Raw genomic sequence first — 15,048 nt, 5'->3', positions numbered from 1 at the left:
AAATCGTTTTCAGTGTCTGATGACGAATTTCCCCACAAATCATTATCACTCAATTCTGCAAGTGGTTCTGATTTACTATCGCTGTTCTCTAGCTGGTCTAAAACCGCTTTTGACCAAAAGGGACGCTTTTTGTACGCCATGGACTTTTCTAAGTTTCCAGGCAGAAAGAACAGTCAAAATGCAGGCAGGGCACAGGACAAAGCACTCGGGACAAAATGTATGTGAAATGGTTTGATACAGTAATGTTTTACTATGTCAAATTCATTTCTAAGAAAATGACAGTTTTAAAAAATTGTAAAATTTGCTGCCGCTCCGGCCCCCGTACGTCCCGACGCTTGCAGGGACCGGAACACGCAAGCCGGATGCCGGCATCGGCCAGAGGAGATGGCCGGGGACGCTGCAGGGGACACATCGTGGGAGCAAAGGACAAGGTAAGCGCTGCAGGGAATCCCTGAGCAATGCCGCATGGTAAGCCCGAGTGTAGCTTGGAGTTACCGCTTTTGGTACTGAAACTTTACCCCGAGCTACACTCGGGAATACCGCCAGGGAGGTTAACTGATAACTTTGTGTTAAAAAATACATTTCAATTTGCATTTTCCAAAAACTTGTGGCAAAAATTTAAAAACACTCTTTATATCTTTCAGAAACTACCCTGGAGTGTTTGCTTTCCAAAATTGCATTATTTTGTGGGTGTTTCCACTGTCCTGTTGCTCCAGGACCTCCAAAAATGTGATAGGTAATCAGAAAATTATTTGTGTAATTTATGCCCCTGGAACACCTGAAGGTGCTCCTTGGATTTGGGCCCACTGTATGCATCTAGGCTGTGAAAAAGTCTCACACGTGGTATCCCCATACTCGGCATAGCAGTATGTGTTTCGGGGTGTAATTAATTGCCTATACTGTATGTGAGAAATAACTTGTCAAAATTACAACTTTGTGTAAAAAACTAATTGCATTAAATGTATTGGATTTAAAAAATTACAAGTACAAATTACTAATTACAAAAGCTCATTATGTCTTACTAAATACCTGAGACTGTCTGCTTCAAAAAAGAGGTCATTTGGGGTATTTGTACTGTCCTGGCATTATATGGCCTCAATAAATGAAATAGGCAGTCAGTACATCAGGATTAATAAATTTTAAAGCATAGTTTGTAGACTCTATAACCTTCACACACACTAAATAATTTGAGTTATTTTTACCAAATAAATGTAGAATACATTTTGGTGCAAATTTATAAATAAAGATTATTTATTTGCAAATTGTATAACAGAAACTAAGAACATTTTTTAAAATATTGGTCTTTTTTTGTTTATATAGCAAAATAGAAAACCTCAGTTACTAATAAATACTACCAAAAGAAAGCTCTATCTCTCTCAATGAAAAAAACTCACTTAAGTACAGTGTTGCATGACTAAGTAATTGTCATTCCAAATGTGACAGTGCTGAAATCTGAAAAATGGCCTTGGCAAGAAAAGGGTGAAAATTTCCCTTCTTGAAGTGGTTAATTAATGGATGTGTATAGATTATTTTGGAGAATACAGATATATTGTTTAGTGTCACTTTATATGGAGATATTAATGCATTGCGGAACCATGCATTTTAGTAACAAAACACTCAGACTGTGTAATTCTAAATTCCCTCTTCTCCATTCTCATTAATATCTGCCTGTACCATTCTATGTCACATTCGTATAGACCCAACCCTCAACCTTTTTTTAATTTGCTAGTTTGTGTTAATATTTGTAACTCATAGTGTCCAAACTAGATTATGAATTCTGTCAACATACAAACAATTTCCAGCTTGATTTTCTAAACTGCACATATGTTTGGTGTTATTTGTGACTTTGTTCCAAGAAAGGGAGCTACCTCGCCAATGTTTTTTCTTACCGCTAGACAGATGTATTTTATTAAAATATTTTCATTGGTCCACTTTGTAGGTCTGTCCAGGGTAAAATGAAACCTGGTAGATAACTATTTTTGTGTTTACTGTTTTAGCCATATTCTGAGAAAAGTTCCATCCCAACTTTGGAGGCAACATAATCCTGGCACTGCCCTCCTGCTATCTGGTCACAAGACAAACATGCACTATGATGAAAGACATATCCTTTGACATTGTCATTCATTGTGTTGCAGGGATTCCTGAAAGCAAGGGTGGTGGTTTGTATCACACAGTACTGCTTTGTGAATCTGTCACAGCAGGGCAGCTAGTGACTGGAGAAAGGACACAAATGAAGGTGAGAACATTTGCTTTGTTGTGCCTCTAATGGTGCTACTAAATGAATGTTATTACTTGATTCATGGTAAGAATTACAATGCATATTTGTACAATGCTGAAGATGTTCAAACTATAAAAATCAATTCCTGCAACAACAACTTCACTTTTTCAGATAAGGGCTCTAATGCTTAGCTGAACCTAAGTACCACTGTGGTCCCTTCATCGTGGTTGGGTCTGTCCTTTCCTTTATTTCTTTCTTTTGCCAACTTATCTAGTATCTTATCTATCCCCACTACTTCCCGCCTCACCACCATTTTCTTTTTCCTCCTCTTCAACCTTTATTTCTCTGTATTTATATTTGATCTGTAATTATATCTTATTCCCTCCTATCTATTTCCCGTTCTATCCCAAGCTCCTCTTCCATTACTGTCCCTATCTACTCCATTCCTAAATATCCCTACCCTAAAATGGAAAATGCACTTCTCTTAAACTGGCAATAGATACATCGAAATTTGTCTGGTTCAACAGGGACTGGCCAAATTTCAACCCATGTATGGCCATCCCTATTTGACAGAAGTCGATTGTTAGATTGACTTCTGTTGTGCAGGAATGTTGGAAAACTGTTGTCAATCAACAGCTGCAGCCAAATGGGCTGATCAGTGTATTCTGACAGCTGAGTATTCCCACTTTCAGAATACAGTGTCCCAGCAGACAGGATTCCTCTATCTACCTCACATGTGTTGATGGAGTCATTGAGTCACCTATGGCCACCTTTATGCTCCTGCTCCCTACTACAGCCATTCTAAACAGTACTGATTAGACACACGCTCCCATTATATCCTTGGTAAATTGGTTGATGCCAGGCACACTGTCAGTGTTTCTGGAATGGTAGATATGTGGGCAAATTTTTTTTATAATGATTTTATTAAAGACTCCAGACCAATTCTTTAAGCCCCTTCTGCTTTTAGTGCAATTTGGCCACAACTGCCATGTGGCATGATGCACTCCATCCACCACTACTTCCTCAAACTTATTATGATTTTCAAAAGTTCCCATGTATGTCCATCTGTGGACAAAAGGATAGGAAGAAGTGGAACCATGACAGGGAAGAAACCCTTGAAAAAACTATGAATAAAAAAATTTAATGTGAGGGGTTCACACCCCAACTGGAGTTTGGTTTTAAGCAGCAGATCTTACTTGCTCATAGGAATTAATTGACTAAAGCGAATAGGCTGTTTATTTTGAAAGGGAAGATGCATTTTATAAAGGGAGATTACCCCAAAGTTTAGTGAATGTGAAGTTTCAGGCTAACCAATCACATGCAAGGAAAATAAAAAAAACAGTATTTTTACTTGCACATGATTGGATGATGGAAGTCAGCAGAGCTTCACCTCACTCACTAAAGTCTTCAACTCACTACTTAACACTTCTGCAGAAAATTCCCATGCAAACTACAACTGCCCTTGCAAAATGAACTGCCTATTTGCTTTTAGTAAATCAACCCAATTGTCTTCAATGTAGAACACATGCAAAACCTCTTTTAGGCTATTGTCTAGGTTACAACATCCCGCCTCCTCATTTACAGCACAATGTATGCTTACAAGCCTTTAACTCTTCCCATTGGTTCTTTTATTTGTGGAAGAATGCATGGGTGACATTATAATAAAGCAGACTGAAGTCTATAATGTATTGTGATGTCTCTTTCTATCAATTCAAAACATATTTACATGGCCATCTGTGCACAAGTGACATTTTTATACTTTAAAAGTGCCTTATAGTGTGCATGGAGCTTTTCCAACATGAAAATCCCAGAATTAAGGCTGAAATCTGGGTTTAACAAATAATGTCTAAATACAAGTTCTGTTTATTCTTACTTGAATCTTAGTGTCCTTTGGGTATTTTTTTCCAGATCTGTGCAGTAATCCAAAGGGAAACAATTCCTGCATGTTGCCACTGTGCAGGAGCTCCCTGTAATGAAGATCATCACTGCTTCTCTTTCCCTTTATGCAAGGTGGCTGGTCTTGTATCCGCCTCCCATAACCAACACAGTGTTGATGTCACATGTAATTTTACATAGTTATATCTGGGTTTGGAAAGGCATTTGTAGCACATCATTTATGGCTATAAAGGAATATATTTCTTGACATTAGAGCCAGAGCATTCTGCCAAGGAAAAATGTATATCTAAGGAGCCTATAAACATTGAGATCCTGGTATCCTAAACTAGTCCCATCAGCATATCCCACATCTTAAGGCAAATCATAATTTGAATAGGAAAGTAATAACTCAGAAATGAATGACTAAAGCCCTTGTATACACCTAGTTCAAGGGTCTCCAAACTTTCTAAACTAAGGGCCAGATTTTTGTCCTTCAGACTTAAGTGGGGCAGGACTGAGGCCAGTGGAAGTAGAAAATGTCACGTGTCAGCTGGGGTTAGAAAATGATGTAGGGCCTGTGGTTAGTAGGTCAATAGGAGGAGGAATAGAGTCACATCATTGGTGTCAGTGGAAGGAATAGTGCCCCATTGTTGGTGCCAGTGGCGGGAATAGGGCCCCATTGTTGGTATCACTGGAAGGAATAGTGCCACATTGTTGGTGTCAGTGGGAGGAATGGTGCCCCATTGTTGGTGTCAGTGGGAGGAATGGTGCCCCATTGTTGATGTCAGTTTGAGGAATAGTAACCCATGCCTAGTATCAGTGGGAGGAACAATGCCCAATCGTTGGAGTCAGTGGAAGGAATGGTGCCCTTATGGCCAGATAAAGGCAAGCAAAGGGCCACATTCAGCCCACAGGCTGCAGTTTCAAGTCCATTGATCTAGTCTAAAGGTGCTCACATATATAAAATTATCATCACCCAGTCAAATATAATAGGAACACAAAATTATCATCTGTCTATTTTGTGTCCTCTAAAGGCACCCTATATCAAACTGATTTTGGACAAAAAAATCTTTGGATTTACTGTCCCTGAGAGAAAGTCTATACCATGATTGTCTACTCAGTTAATAAACAGTTAATAAATGTAGTGCTACCACCCGCAGGAGCCGCTTGAATATTTTGGGTCCCCTGTTCTATGCCTCAAGTCCAAGAACAACTTCTACCCCTCTGGCACACCTGGTTAGATACAGTCACTGCAAACACAAATGTAAAGGACTCCAATGAAAAGATTAAGATTACCAGATAGTGCTTTACTAGAGGGTATTAAGTCAGCAGAGAAACAGATCGTAAATTGTGAATATTTCCCCACATTGCAAAGCTTAGCTTTGAACAGAATTGTAGCAGTATACAATGAGACAGTAATAACAGTAAACCTTATTGTAAAACTGACAAACCTCCAGTAGGTCTATAATCCCAGGGGTAAGAAAATGAAGAGGAGACCCTTGAGGTCAATCAGCTCCCTCTAAGCTCTGATGCCATAGGCAAAATAACAACACTATACTAGCTCTAAGTAGGAGTTCCCCTTAAACCACTTGCCCTCCAGAGGATTTACCCCCCTACCTGACCAGGCCATTTTTTGTGATACGGCGCCGCGTTACTTTAACTGACAATTGGACGGTCATGCAACACTGCACCCAAATGAAATTTATCTCCATTTTCCCCACAAATGGAGCTTTCTTTCGGTGGTATTTGATCACCTGTGTGTTTTATAAACAAAAAAAGACTGACAATTTTGAGAAAAAAGCAATATTTTTTACTTTTTGCTGTTAAATATGTCCAGTAAAAAAAATTTTAAAAATCAAATTTCGTCATAAATTTAAGCCAAAATGTATTCTGCTACATGTCTTTGCTAAAAAACAAATCCCAATACGTGTAAATGAATTGGTTTACATGAAAGTTATAGCATCTACAAATGGCGGTATATATACTGGAATTTTTTTTTTATACTAGTAATGGCGACGATCAGCGACTTATTGTGGGACTGCGGCGGGCATTCTGACACTGGAGGGGAACTGACTGTCATTGACATCCCCAGTGACACTAATACAGTGATCAGTGCTAATAAAAAGCACCGACACTGTACTAATGACACTGAGCAGGAAGGGATTAACATCTGGGGCTATCAAAGGGAAAACTTTGTGTTGTGTGCTGTTTTACTGTGTGCTGTGTGTGTCAGCACATTGCTTTGTATTGGTTTGCTAAGCAATGTGCAGGAGCTGACAGGGGAGAGATCTATATTGTTTACATTCAGGTCTCTCCCCCATCAGTGATACTCGGCGATCACCAGGTGCCGGCGGGGAATCACTGGTCTGGACCTGGTGATTGACAGCTGAAACCGCCAATGGCGGCGCAGGTAGGGCGCGCACGCACACCCTAAAATGCAAAAATCACATACATAGTGATCAATATTTCTGCTATAGGGCAGCAGGAAAGCGGTTAAATGACCAAGTAATAGTTCAGTAGTACTAATACACAGTTAGCGGCCACCCTATAGATGGAGTCATAGAGGTGAAGGTACTCATTTCCATCCTGCTTATGATGGGGCACAGATTAGTTACTGTGCAATAGCAACAAACCGAATTAAGGAAATTAGCAGATAATACTTCCCAACAGCAACTTCTGATTAGATGAAAGGGAGAGTATGGCTACGTTGACACTAGCTTTATCAGCAGGAGTCAGACAGGCATTTGGGAAGCGTTTTTAATGCTTCTCAAATGCTTATGAATATTCTGCACATGACAACACACAGTGCTGTTCACACTAAAGTGTTAGCGTCACGGCAAAACTGACGCCTCATGTCCAGTCAGGAGGAGATGAAGCCTCCCATTCAAGTCTATGCTGATGCTCCTCAAACGCCTGGCAGGCATTTGCGGGGTGTTTGCGAGGCATTTGCGTAGCATTAATACCATTAAACTTCATTATAGGTGTTTGTGGTGCGGTTTTAATGCTTGGTAAACACCTATCAAATGCCTCAAAAATGCTCATAGGGCATTTGAGGAGCATTAAAAACACTTCCCAAATGCCTTTCTAACGCCTGTCAAACACTATAGGGGCGTTTGGCAAGAGTTAGAAATAAGCGTTGTCTGCATGAAGTGTTTATATTGTAACAGGAAGGTTTGCTGGGCTTACACCAGACCCCTGGGGGATGTCACAACCGAAATCCGCTGCGGCTCTTGGCAGTGCAGGATGCATTACGATTGTCTCCTGACAACCGATCAAACCACAGGTAAAGGTGACTGCAAAATGACCAGTGATGGTCCGATCTCCAACGGTGTCACGGTCCCTGGAACGCTGAGGGTTGCCCCGCGCTGCTGTGTGGTACAAAGCTGCTGAGCAGGGTTCACTTGTTGTACGGTAGAGCTGTTGCTTGGAACTCCTGGGAAAAAGTCACACTCCCCTGTCAGTCTCCAAATCCCCATGCCAAGAGAGTTAGCATTGCTCCAGCAAGGAAATATATATCTCCTCCCAGAATCCCTTTGGTCTCCTTCCTTCTGGTATTTGTACCCCAGGTAATGCTGAGCAAACAGTGTAACTAGTCTGTGTGACTACAAGTCCCAAGATTCCAGATACACCCCACTCTGTCAGCAGGAAATCATGTGTTTACTCTGCACTGAACACTAGAGGGGAAGATAGGAATATCAGTCTGTGCAGAAAACGTCACTGAATTGCAGAATGACATAGCCTGAGCCCGGCTACATCAACATGCAGTAAACATACTAATACTAGCATGCATGTTTATGTACTTATGCAATACACATTAATAGTAGGAAAGAAGAATGTAGCAACCGAATGCATGTGCTCCTGCGCTGAACTGTGGACTCCACAATATTAGTATCCCCACATGAGTTAGAGAAATGCAGGCCTTGCTGCCCTCAACAGACCAGGGAAATCCAAAGAGAACTGTATATAGAAAACAAAGAGAGGGCGCACAGGCCTAGTGCATTACCTTAAAAAATGGGATTTATTAATAAATAGTAAAATACTCACAAAGAAATGTAAAATCAAATTAAAATGGGAGACATGTCGCAAGGGATGCAGAGTGGTTCAGGAACCCCTGTGGGTGGTCTGGTGGGGGACTCTGAGCCTCTCGATAGCTGGTGGCTGACGCGTTTCAAGGTTGTGACACTGGCTCTGAGGAAGAGGTACAACCTCGAACCTTGTGAGTATTTTACTATTTATTAATAAATCCCATTTTTTAAGGTAATGCACTAGGCCTGTGCGTCCTCTCTTTGTTTTCTATATACTGTTTTCTATACACTTTAATAGTAGATATGGCTGTTGGCTGATGAATAAATTACAAATTCATATTACAAACATTTGAACAGCAGCTTGCATATAGTTGGCTTTTTGTATTCTTGTTAACTGTGTGAATAAAGTTAATTGTTGCAGAGTTTTATTGCTGTTAAATTTGTAATTAGAATGAAAGTACTTTTGTTCAGATCTCTTTTTATTGGTTTTACAGAGACCTTTCACCCCGGCATGATATATTTCTTAAGGATAATTGTTCATTCTTGTTCACTCACTGGCTAGCTTTGGTCTCAAGAGATATAATAAGATAAGAATAGGTTCAGTATGTGGCAGTGTTGTACAGTGAAGTGTTCCTTGAATATATGTATGCAGATTGGTCTGATATATTGGTCTGAATTTTGTTTCACAAATGATATAATAGTATGCAGACGGCAATGGGCAGAATTGCTTGACACAGTCCCAACACAAGAATGAGGCAATTTGCCTTATGGCTCCAGTTCACACCAACATATTGCATAAAAAAGATCTCTCACAGGCAACGATTTTAAGGAACATGTGTAAAAAGTTCTCTCACAGGCAACAATTTTACGGAACATGTGTAAAAAGATCTCTCACAGGCAACGATTTTAAGGAACATGTGTTTCTGGGTGTGCTGTCCTACAGAAGCACAAAAAAGCAACATTAAGGACTGAAAACACAATTGCCCTTTGCAAAGTGCAAAGTCTGTTTACCTTTAGTAAATCAACCTCATCATGTTTGCAGTCTGATAAAAATCCAGTGGCACCATCAGACCAGACTTGACAGAAACCAGTGAGACCCTTGTACACCCAACTACAGTCCAGTCTGAAGTGGACTTCATGGAAGACCTGCAATTTAAAAAAATGCCTTTGAAGTGAAAACAAAGCCAAGAAACCTGCCTTTCCATTAAAAAACTATAATTGGTGTGCAAAAAAATGGCAGCAAGTGCTCTAAACTGATGGGCCCAAATTTGAAATATTTCGCTGCAATAGATGGCAGTTTGTTCAAAGACCTGGAAAGCAGTACAAGGATGAACATGTGCATGCAGCAGTGAAGCTTCCTTCCAGATGTGCATTTTTGTACACAGAGTTGATGATTTGGTCAGACCAATGGTCAATCCCTAAAGTACAGGCAGATCTATATCATTCAATACCAACAAGGGGTATCTGCAGCAGGACAATGACCCCAAGATACAGCTAAAGTCATAAAGAGCTTTCTCCACAAAATGAAGAACACAAAGTCATTAAACAGATTCTGTGGCTCCCACAGAGATCTGATATTAGTATCAATTAATTACATGAAGAGACAGAAACAACTGAGACAGCCTAATTCTATGGCTAATAAGAAAAAGAGTGAACCTTACAGTTAACATTTATGGTTTAGAATAGTGTGCAGAGAGAATCAGAGGCAGTAAGGAGAGGTCCTGTTAGTGAGGGGTAATTTAATATTTCCTATGCCTCATTTAGTGGCAGGGTCTCTATGTTGGAGTCCACTGCAGTACAGGACCCGCTTAGGGACCAAGCCTGAGGATCACAATGTGCAGGGCCTTGCAAAGTGAACTATGGTGGCTTCCCCCTGTGTCTACAGAAGGAAAACACTAGCTGGTGTTGCGTAAGAAGTCAAGACTAGCTGGTAGAGTTAAGTGCTTAATGCCACTTTCTGAAAATGTCACATCGGGACAGGTAAGAGCAGACCATGTTGCTGCAGAGGAGGCGCAGTTCTTCTAAAATTGTGTGTGAGGCCCTGAAGGGTGACCTATGGTCCAAGGGTGGCACCAACCCACACTAAAATTCAGTCAATGATGAGCGGTCATGATTTGTAGAACACCTGAGGTGCCCCGTCAGTTGTCATTAGGGATGAGCAAATCTGCCTGGGTGTGTTTCATGAACACCTTTGCAAATTTTGCTTAAAGTTCATGAGTTTTGTGGTGATTCCCATGGAATTACATGAGGGGTGAATCTTGGTATTCTATTCTGGTGATTTGTCAGGCTAATAAGCAGAACATTGTCAAAGATTGAAAGATTAAAAAAAAAATTAAACTTAAAAAAACAGCATCTCTACATAGAATTGTCAGCTCTCCCTAAAGATCCAACACACACTAAGAATACGGCTGTCTGAGCCCACCCTTTTATAGAAAGGGGGCTAGATTATCCCTCCCTTCAAATTATTGGATCTTTTGTTTCAGCTGGCCAGGAGCAAAAGATATTCACTGCGTTATAAGTTGTTCCTTATATATGGTGTCAAATTTGCAAAGAATATGGCCAAAAGTTTGCTATTTGCAAACTGTGAACCCACTGGTTTGGCTGTGAACACATGGTAGCAGCAAACCCAAACCTCATTCCTCAATCAATAAATGTTATAAATTTATTAATAAATATATAAATAAATTATATATATATATATATATATATATATATATATATATATATATAGCCAGGTGCTGAGCTAGAGCAATATGGAGATGGAGACGTTGCCTTTTATTCTTGTCTCCATCTACTGAGATACTGATGTTATGCTGCACCATTCTCTTCTGGCCAGCAGAAGACGTACTGTAGCCAAGCAAGCCCATAGACGTCTATGCATAGCGCGGATAATCCTGGAGTTGTACTTTGAGATGTTAGCCATATAATGGGCCCAATTGACTTCTTAGACTACAGATCCCAATAGGCACTGTGCAGCAGGAGGAGTGAGAGATGATTTTTATTAAACTTCCTTGATATCGAGGGAGTTAGAGAGAGCACCTCTGTCTGGATATTCACCTGTCTGCAGGAAATCATACCAGCAGAGATCCAAGCCTTCACCGCCCACCTCACAGCACCTGCATTGCTGATGCAGGGATACTGGAGCGTTCACTCACCCTCTGCTTCACACCGCTGATCACTAGAGGCCTTGGAGGAGAAACCAAGGGGGCCCCCTTTCTACAGCGAGAGGTCACCATAGCATCCCAGGGACTGGTGAGAGGGCTCTTCCTGTGCCAAGACAATACCATATCTATACTGTACCTGTACTGCATGCAGATTAACTGGGACTATCGTTAAGTGCACCAATGTTCCTAACGTACCCCAACGAAAGCTGGCAGAAGAACATCTCAATGGACTGCCCCTCTTGTAGTAATTATTCTGGAAGTTCCCTTTGTTTCCCTTCTCCATGCATACCCAGGCATTCTAGGACTAGCATCAAAACCATAAGAGCCAGTTCATATATATGCGGATTGGATGCGGTTTGAACCGCATCCAATCCGCATGATATGTGAAATAACATTGCTTCCTATGGTGCCTGTTCACATATGTCCAGTGCACTGGCAGTGTGGATTCATTGCAGACTGAAAAAAAAGTCCTGTATGATTTCTGAGCAGTGCAGTCTGGTTCAAGTGCGGATTATAGGCGATTGGCATCTATGGGAACCGTTTCTAAACCGCACATGTCATCAGTTGTGAACAGGATAAAATCCTGACCTGAACTTGATGTAAAAGTGTCCTGAACCTGATGTAAACATGATCTGAACCACTGAACAACTACTGTATCAATTAACTGTGAAACCTGAGCATCAATTTGCACCGCACATGTGTGAATCCACACTAAATGCTCTCTGGCAGTATAGTTACAGCACTCAGTAAAATAAATCTTACAACTACTCACTGCTGCACCTGTGCTGGCCTTGCTACTGTTTATGCTGATCTGCATGCCAAATGTCATCTTATACTTAGTCCTTACTGTTAATCACTTTGTATACTAAATTGTGCTATTACCATTGTTAATCCATTTTATGTTTGCCTAGTTACCAGGCACTGACATTTATTTACTAAAGCTAGAGAGTGCAAAATCAGGTTCACTTCTGCACTGAAACCAATCAGCTTCCAGGTTTTATTGCCAAAGCTTAATTGAACAAGCGAGGTTAGAAGCTGATTGGTTTCTTTGCAGAAGTGAGCCTGATTTTGGACTCTCCAGCTTTAGTAAATAAACCCCACTGTCTGCCTTTACTACCTAGTTTGGTGCCTGTTTTCTTTGATATAGCCCTACTACTGGGTACTATTTATTACTTTCAGTGATTTTCTATTGTATGTTTGTACACTCAACCTGGTGTGTTAGAGGGGCTGAGGTATTTGAAAAGGTTGAGGCAAGGAACAGAGGACCCACATCCTACACAGCATATCCAACAGGGATAGCGCTATATATATATTCCTCCTTGTCACAGGAAGGTAAGGGAAGGGTTTTAGAACTAGGGAGTTACCCCTTTAAGTTGAAATTCCTTTAACACTTGAGCTTGAAACTTGAAACAACTGGAGAGCTAGAAAGTCTTTTCTCCTGCACTTGAATAAAACAAAAGTGAGCAGCTGTCCTTTCGCCACAACAGCAGCCCACATAGACTTGACTGGAGGAAAAACGAACAGTTCTCTGAGCTTCTGGGGTTTACACCCTCCAGGTTGTGGTCCTGGGTGTTGAATAGTTGAAGTCCTCCTTTTTTTTCTCTCTTCCTGTGACAGCAGCAATCCCCAGATAAGATTCTCTTCAATTTGCAAGGATAGAAGGGGAGGGGGAATTTGGGAATAGAGGGATTGCCCTCTGACTGTACTATAATTGTAGCAACTTTGAACAAAAATTTCCACGGATAGTCCTCACCAGTAAAAATCTGGATGAGGTATCTGGACCATTTTTCCATCAGGGCCCTAGACATTACTGGCCCACACTTAGCTCTCTTGATTACCACCTTGTCAATAAAGATAGACCTTCCTAGGCTCCAATTCTCCTTAACAGATAAGAACTGCTCCCGATCTATTGCGGAAAGGCTTGGGGATGTACATAAAGTCCCATATGTCACACCAGGAATCCCTCTTGATCTCTATATCCTCCTTGACCTTCCTGGGTGCATATGCATAGTCATATTCGTACTCCAGGTCAACTTTCCGCTGCATGATGCACTGGAGGCGTGAGAAGACTCGTGGCAACATCTCTACCAGGTAGGGCATATGGAGTGGTGGCCTTTTGAATAAGGATGTGGTAGGCCTCATTTTCAGGTTGAGCTCGAGCATAATTCTTTGGAGGGGGCAGGTCAGGCTTCCTGTTTGCATATACCTCGCAGAACCCCAGATTTTTAGCACACTGGACAAGGATGGCATCTTCCTCATTAAACAGGTCAGAACACTGGGAGCCTTTCTCTTCTGTGGTCTCAAGGACCCATTCAACCTCCTCAGCTGGCTCCCAGTCTCCAATCCCTTCTTCCAGGGATATTGGAAACTTGGTGACCCTGTGTCAATTGCTCATAGCTCCTCTTCTCCTGAAGTGCCCGAGAACACTAGCCTTTGCATCCTGTAGGCCGTTGCAACTTGGGTCCCCACTTGCGAGTTGCTAATAGCAACTTGCGAGCTGGGTGGGTGTCTCGCACAGAGATGATGCTAGTCTCCCTGGTCTGGCTGATAGTCTTGTGGGTATTCACCACTTTTCCCAGCCACAGTGGCATCTGTCTCATCACTGTCTCCCCAGGGAGTGGAACGGGTAGCTGCAGCAGGTGGAGCTTCCGTGCTGTACCCCATCTCTTAGTTTACAAATAGCATTTTCGGCTGGCTGGCAGTTGCTGTTCACCCGCTCCATTAACATGTTTCTGCAATGACGGAACCGGTCCCATGCATGCAGCTTCACTGTCACATACTGGCATCTGCCACATACCAGTCCCAAATGATCTCCATCTTCTTCACTGCACAAGGCCGGACTCCCGTGAGGGATCAAACGCATTCCAGTGTTGGAAAGCCATACTGGAAGTTCACCACCTTTCTTGGCAGCGCCAGCAAGCACACCTGCTTCAACCATCTTGCTAATCCTCACACGTGGTTCTTCCTCGGCTATACCTGGAAATGGTGGCTTAGCTCCACCCCTCTCTCAAGATTGGCCAACCTTGGGCACCGACTCTACCCACTCTTCCTGATTGGCAGCCCCCCTTTTGGCAGACATTCCCAGAATGCTTTTTCCAGCACTGCACATTAACCCCTGAGCTATCACCATTTGAAAATGTCCCATTACTGTGTAGCAGACAACTTCCTCCATGGTACAGACATCGATAGTGATCCTGTCTCCTCTCACACAAACTTCACTGGTGCTCACACTCTCATATCACAAATTAACTCTTCTACTGCCACCACCTGGAAATGCCCCTGCACTGACAGTGTCCTTAACTGTAAAGCAGATGTTCTCCATTGCGACACAGCAATTCTCCAGCACACCGATTGCCTCCCCACAAGCTTCTCGGCCTTTTGGCTAAGATCAAGTGTAGTATCTGTTCTTATCAGTGTCCAGTGGGGGTGCTCCCGACCATTCTAGCTTTGCGGGGATGGTTGTTGTATAGTACCCTCACTGGTATGATGGGGGTCCGGAAGGCTAGTACCGGAGGGAGAGAAACCGGGGAGCGCCACGAGTTAAGCTGGGGCCCCGGGAGTAATTCCTCTGAGAAGACTGGAAGGACCCAGTACCTCCTGATTTGGACGGATCTACCTTGGTCTGGCCTGGGGCTGGGGACGCAAAAAGTCCGCAAACTCAGTGCCCCCTGAGTAGTCGCCTCAGGGGTGTCACTAGTAACACTTGGGTGTGGGACCCCACGGTGTGAAGATGACACATGGTCACTGTTTTTCACCTCTTTTTGCA

The 15,048-nt window shown here is 42.1% G+C and overlaps 1 long non-coding RNA gene and 1 pseudogene across 1 annotated transcript in view; one reads left to right on the top strand and one right to left on the bottom strand.

The window, feature by feature from the left end:
• The window catches only part of LOC149469884 (uncharacterized), a 305,391-nt gene that overhangs the window by 275,971 nt on the left and 14,372 nt on the right, over positions 1-15,048 (bottom strand). Inside the window, exon 2 of the long non-coding RNA XR_016311486.1 lies at positions 9,130-9,264. This is a non-coding gene — a long non-coding RNA (uncharacterized LOC149469884). The remainder of the gene's footprint in view (positions 1-9,129; positions 9,265-15,048) is intronic.
• Positions 14,645-14,760, top strand: LOC149469885 (U2 spliceosomal RNA; annotated as a pseudogene).

The sequence above is a fragment of the Staurois parvus genome, unplaced genomic scaffold, assembly GCF_062004578.1.
Source record: "Staurois parvus isolate SC_StPar_1 unplaced genomic scaffold, SC_StPar_1.0 ptg000058l, whole genome shotgun sequence".
Classification (NCBI taxonomy): domain Eukaryota; kingdom Metazoa; phylum Chordata; class Amphibia; order Anura; family Ranidae; genus Staurois; species Staurois parvus.
The sequence above is the reverse complement of the archived record's forward strand: the minus strand, read 5'-3'. Positions and strand labels throughout refer to the sequence as shown.